Below are 6,668 nucleotides of genomic sequence, written 5' to 3'. Positions count from 1 at the left end.
TTAATAGGATTATAAGAGAAAACACTTATCTTATTATGTAAGCCATGTTTTGTCAAAAGATTGATTAAAGGTTCGGCGAGCCATTCACCTTTATGGTGCCAGGCTATAAGTTTGAGGGCAAAGTGACAAGTGATGAAAGTCCAGTCGGGGGTAATGTATGTGACACAGGCACCAATAAAACCGTAACGGTTTCCTTTGGTTGTCCAGGCATCGTGGATGAGACCAAAGGAACTGTTAAGGGCCTGTAAGAGATTGTGATAAGCGTGCACAATCAGTCAGTAAAATAATGAAGGATTAGTTGAAAGAAATATACGAGAGTGAACTTACCTTTAAATCCCCAATTACTACATCTCGTAATTCAAGGTGAGCCTCATGGGCAAACCTTGCAACCCATGTCCTTCCAAACAATTGGGCATTTGGGTTGCAATAACGGACACACGCCCTTAAGTAAGAATCCTCTATGCAAGCCCAAGGTTGGGCTGTTCTAAGTACCCACATTCCGATCATTTGGTTAAGAGTTCGATTATCGAACTTAGGAACTTTCTGGGCGTAATTCATGATTGAAGCTTGTCCTTTAAAAGTTTCGGCTTGTGCTTGCTGTTCAAATATGGTGAGAGGTAATATACACCCTTGGTCGATGGCGAGGTGTCTCTCCTTGCAGCCCGGCTTTCCAGATTTACCGTCCTGTTTCGAGCCGTCGCGATGAGTCCACATGTTAGATGTTGAACCAGCGACTGATCGAACTAAAGTGGAACAGTATCAACATGCGTAGTAAGTGCACTGGCCCGGAGCCTGTGATTGAAGAAGTTCAGTCAGATACAATATCACCATTTGTTTTATGTACTCGAAATAATAGCAGCAGACAAGGGACCTGGTACTAGTAGAAGAGATAGAAAGGTAGGAAACTTACATCTTTCGGGCCTTGCTCAGGTTCGTTCATATAGTATTCGCGTAGAGGGTCAAAAGATGGCTTAGGTTTCTTGACTCCTTTTACTAGGACCTTGTCGTTCTCTTCGTCCGAGTCTTGAGTAAGGTTGATTTCAAGGCGTAATTGGCTGGTTGGAGTATTCGTCTCATTATTCGTTTGGGCTACCCGAGTGTTGGATTTAGAAGGTTGTGAGGTTTGCTTAGTCTTCACTGGACCTTTGCCTTTAGCATTGCCTCGAGTATCAGTGTTGGAAGGTGTTTGGCGAGTTTTCTTTGGTGGTGGTGGCTGAGAGAGATTGATCGGTCTGGATATGATTATCAGGTTCAGATTCATAGTCTGTATCGTCTACCACGTGCTTGCGCTTGGAAGAACTGGAAGCCCTTGGAGCAGTTTCGTGGTCGTCTGTGGCACGACGCATGGCACGGCGAGAGTCCGACGGTGAAGCGAGCATGGAAGAAGGTCTCTTCATAGGAGAGGGTCGAGTACTGCGACGATAAGATGGGAAGTCGGCCAATGAAGATGATGACATAGTTATGAGGCTGGATGTAAAGCAATTGAATTAAGGAGACAAAGATCAGGATAATGACAAAGAATCAAAAGAGAAAATATGACAGACAAAGATTGAAAAGAGGAAAGTTGGATGCGACAAACTTGGATAAGTAAAAAAGACATAGCCCCCTCATATAGTGTCCTGCCAACCTTGCGCAGCCGTCTGGCGATTGCCATACCCATAGCTTCATGTCGAGATCGGAACTAATGGAGAAGGTTTGGTCGCATTGGTTGACTTATTCCCAAAAGAGGGAGATCGAGGGGTAAGACGAAGGAAGGGGCTGACAAATCTGTCCAGGTACGAAGAAGTGGGCAGAGGGCTACATCAGTACACTTGATACTGATTCTGTATCCGGATACCCGGTTACTGGAAGGCCGGGTATCTGGTATCGTACCTGAAATTGGCTACGGTACTCAATACCGTACCCAGGCCTCCGGTACCATCCGAGACAGGGCCCTGGTGCCGTACACCTCTAGCCGGTTACGATAACCTAACTACGGTACGGTGCGGTACCGGCACTGGCACCGTATCTGTGGCGGCCTTGGTTCAGGGCCTGTTGTTTTCTCCCTATGCCATACAATCATAAATTCTGAGTAAATCATGACAGATTGAACCAAAAAGCAACTGCTTACATAAGATCAGCTCTTATTTTGTCCACTTTCTTGAAAAACTTGCGTATAGTAATGAGAGGACAGCTGGTCCTGACAGTTTGCCACAAAGTTTTAGCTTCGGCAATGGTATTGGCAGTGTGACTCAATTTACGGTATTCTAGAGCAAATTGATATGTACATAAGTGCCCAATGAATCGATCATCAATGTTATTCATGGATGATTAGAAAGAACTTACGTGGTTTGATAAAGCACCAAAGGAGCTCGATAGGGTTCCATTCACAGTGAAACTTCGGTAAAAACATGCACAAGTGTCCTGCTTCTTCAATAATCTTCTGAAGTACTGGCTTTTCATTTTTGAAGTCAGATTGGTTGGATAGGACTTTGAACGCACAGCAATTCTGAAATTCGTCTCGAGGTGGCAAAGTATCATCAGATCCTAAGGCAGCAACTGGATTGAGAGTTTGAGCAGCATCTCGGATGATTCTTTCTGCTCGACAAATGTTATCTTTAGCAAGACCACTTTCTTTGCACTTTTCACACTTTAATCCCATAGGTTTGAGACCTCTCGAAGCGCGCTGATGATTGTGATAACTCCAGAGTCCTCGTTCGTCTAGAATTTGCTGAACACCTTTTGGTAGATCTGCTAACTTGAGGTCAGGTTGACCTTTGATTTTCTTGATGCCGAGATAATCAGAAGGGAAGTTCATCTTTTGAATTTGACCTCGGAGGCGTGTAGGTATGTTGGGATCGTCAGAAGGGATCACAGTATCTCAAAGACAAGGTTTCTCACCACCCGATCCTAAGTTCATCTTTTCGACCCGAAGAGCATCCAAAGCAAACGATTCATGAGCTGAAGAGCAGTCGAAGATGAAGAGCGCTTGACATCTTGGGTTGAGGAACTCAAAAATGGGAATCGCTCGATTTTTGACCTGGTTAATCAGCTGAGTGCAGTTCCACCATGCATCGCCTTGGCTGCCAGGGTAAATGACAACTGCAGCATCCTTGAATGGAAGTGTACAGTTGACATCTGGAGGTATGACAAGTCGGCCGTGCTTCTTTTCAACAAAGTCTGATAGATGCATCAGTTTTCCTTCACTTTTGCGCTTGAGCGCACAGTCCTTCTCTGATAACCAGGCAAATCTGGGTTCCTCGCCTGTGTGAATAGTACACTCGTCCTGATAGATACGAACAATCTCTCGAGTTGAGCCTTCAAGTATCGGATGCACAATTTGATCAAGGTCCTTTCCGGTGTAATCAACTTCGCGTTTGCTGAGTTCAATGAGCTGTTTGTTGAAATCCTGCCGCTTCAAGACCACATCTGCACGTTCATGTCCATCATAATAGATACATTTAGACTGAGCTTTGACATGTAACCCGAGTTTATGCATCCATTTGTTACCCGTAGATAAAGCAACATTATTTGGATATTTATCAAACTTGGGTAAGATTTCTGTGTTGACATGATCGACTAGCTGTTGAGGTGTGACCTAAGTAGGTGAATCGAGGAGAACTTGTTAAAAAGATTTCACTCAAGTTCAAAGTCCTGTGCATACCTTGCCAACTTTGTAATTTGGAAGCCAATCTCTGATCATCTGCAGAATCTCAGGATCATCGAGTATTGAAGGATGCTTGGTGGAACATCCATTTCGTGGTTCAATCAAGCGGCCATGAATCATCAGATAACTTGCTTGTTTGCGGATTCGGACTGCATGACCAGTTCCGCCTCCCACTCCGGACTGAGGTCCAATTTTTCGACGAAGGGATGCCTTTGATACTGCCTTTGAGGCTTCTATGCTACAAGATCCTTGGCTTTTGAGATTGAGTTCCTTAAGAAGATTATTGTACTCGCACAGTTCAAGCAGGGTGGCATATTGTTCATTAGAATGTGAATTTGAAGTTGATTGGCTATTATAGTATGATTCAGCTTTGTCAATGCCAACTTTGAGTTGTTCCCATTTTTGGTGGATGCGAGCAAGCTGTCGTTTTGTTTTAAATATTGGTTCAGCAGATGTTTCAATGTTCTCTGGATGGTTGATATGTCTTTCAATAATAGCAGGAGCTGGAGAGTCGAGCACAGGTTGATTCTTGTCTTGAGACTCAGAATCAAAGTCCGATCCATCTTTGCCTAGAGAATTCAGATCCAATTGATTGATTTCCTGAGAGTCGAGCTCAAGGTTATTGTTGGCTGTTAGATCAATCGTCATATATGAAGAAGACTTGATTTTTGGGTTTGAAGGTAAACTGGGAGTCTTGTTGGATGCAGGTTTTGATGCCTTTGAAGCTGGTGATCCATTCCAACGGCGGCGTTGAGCCTGACAGCGTTTATTGACGGCCATAAATTTTGATATCAGATTCTAGCAGAGATTGAGCAGATCTTTGATAACGCCAAAGATACAAAAGTGCATTCTTTTGAAATTTACCCCGTGGACTGAAGTTGTCACGGGGCTTTGCCCCGTCTGAAATTCACAAGCCTTTGACAGTAGCAACCATAATTAAAATTATGTTGAAAATTTGGAACTCTCAATGAATTCGAATCTTCGTCAATTTCTAATTCTAAGTCGATCAAATCATGATTCTTCCCTTCACTGTATCTTTGACCAGTTATTGGGCTGAACCTCTCTTTTGGTTGATGTTTCACATATGCTGAAACATTCATCAATGATTTAGTCAAAATTTTTATCATCTTTAATTCCTTAATCAATACTTACGATTATCTTTTGGCAAGATTCTCCCATCTTGTAAGAAAGCCGTTCACGCTAGAGCTTCTTCCAAAATTTTGGGTCTTCTTTCACGTGGATCCCCAGGTGCTCCATCTATATGGTTACACATCACATCGTTTCTTACTGCTATATTGTATCTAAAAGCAGCTACCCAGCCATGCCTGTTGCTCAGTTGTTGTACATACTCGAAATGTCTTTCCAAACTAAAATATGAATTAACAATCAATCAGTAAGTTTTGTGTTTAAACTTTTTTGTCAAGAGCTTACTCGTTCGCAAACGCTACGTGTTTATATCATTCTTTCAGATATTTGACCATCAAGATTCTTGCTCTTGTCCAGTCTGCAAAGGTCATCCACCACTCATTCTTGGGGTCTTGTCCAGTTGGTCTGTCTCTCTTCTTTTTTGAGCTGCTTTTCCCAGCTACCAAACTATCCAATTCGATCCATTCTGCATTGAAAATAGTCAAAGGAAAATGAGTATCCATCTTTTCTAGATGACTATCCCAGTATTCCGTAAAACGCCGTAAAGTGTTCTTTGCTGTTTTCCCAGTTTTATATCGAACCAACGGATTAATTTTTGGAATTTTCTGGTCTTGTTCTTTCTCCATTTCTTCCAACTTCATTTTCAACAACAACTTTTTTGCCGTTTTTGAGTCTCCTAAATGGAGAGCTTTGTACACTTTATCTATCAAAGTTGCTAAAATTTTTCAAGAATTGTAAGAACCGTCTGATTAGCACTTTGACTTCTTGTTATAATTGTAGAAAATTTCATTGGAATATATCACAAAGGTATAGATCGGAGTATATCACGAGCTTTGGAAACAATTGATCGGAATATATCACGAGATTTGGGAAATAGAGAAGGTATCTTTTTCACGGATTAAATCACGCTTGTTCAATTGATCGCGGATTCAATCACGCAACTCGTTGTTGTTATGTTTCGCCAAGTCAAAACTAAAGATTAAACTTCTCAAAACTTACAAGTTTTTATCTATATTGATTTCCCTTCAGACACTGTAAACATCATTCAACTTCCCCAATTTGGAAGAGAAAAATGATCAATAGTACAGTTTGTCATAAAAGAATCTAATACTACACACCTGAGCCATTTCACCCACACTACATATCTGCAGCAAGCTAAGTCAATAGTTGTCTATCGTGTACATACAGGTCTGCTCAGTTTTTTGCCCATCATAATAAGTAAATCACATGTTATACCACATGTAACATTTTTTGACTTTGAGAAAATTATCCCAAAAATTCACTACATATAAGTCTGTAGCTGCTCAGGCAATATTATTGAAGCTATTCCTTAGTAACAGAAAGGGTGTTACATGCAGTTGAGTTGATGAGATTACACCAAAACGTTGAGTCAGTGTATGTAGTCAATCTTTTGAATGCTTTTTTGATCTCAAAAAAGTTACAGCATGTATTACATATGAATAACTCATCCTCATGAGCAGATAGCTGAGCAGAATGGTATGTACATGATAACCACATATTCACTCAGCCTGCTACACATATGTAGTGTGGGTGTTATGGCTCAGGTGTGGAGTGATAGATCATTTTATGACAAATCATACTCCCAGTCACTTTTTCCTGCCCAATTGGGGAAGTTGAATAATGTGTGCAGTGAGAGCCTGAAGAAATTTCCTCGTCTTCTTCATCTGACAATAGGTTTATGTCTTCTACTATCTTTGTTTTAACTATCTTCTTAAAGGTTTTCTCTGGCTCTTTCTCACTATCCTCATCTTGTGAACTATCTTCTAAATTTAAGTCTGATCTTTGACGATTTCTTTCTCTTTCCTCTTCATCTTCTCTTTCAATTCGTTCTGACTCTTCCATGGTATTCTCTATT

This window comes from Melampsora larici-populina, assembly GCF_000204055.1.
Source record: "Melampsora larici-populina 98AG31 unplaced genomic scaffold MELLAscaffold_91, whole genome shotgun sequence".
In the NCBI taxonomy this organism is placed as follows: Eukaryota; Fungi; Basidiomycota; class Pucciniomycetes; order Pucciniales; family Melampsoraceae; genus Melampsora; species Melampsora laricis-populina.
Note: the sequence above shows the minus strand (reverse complement) of the source record.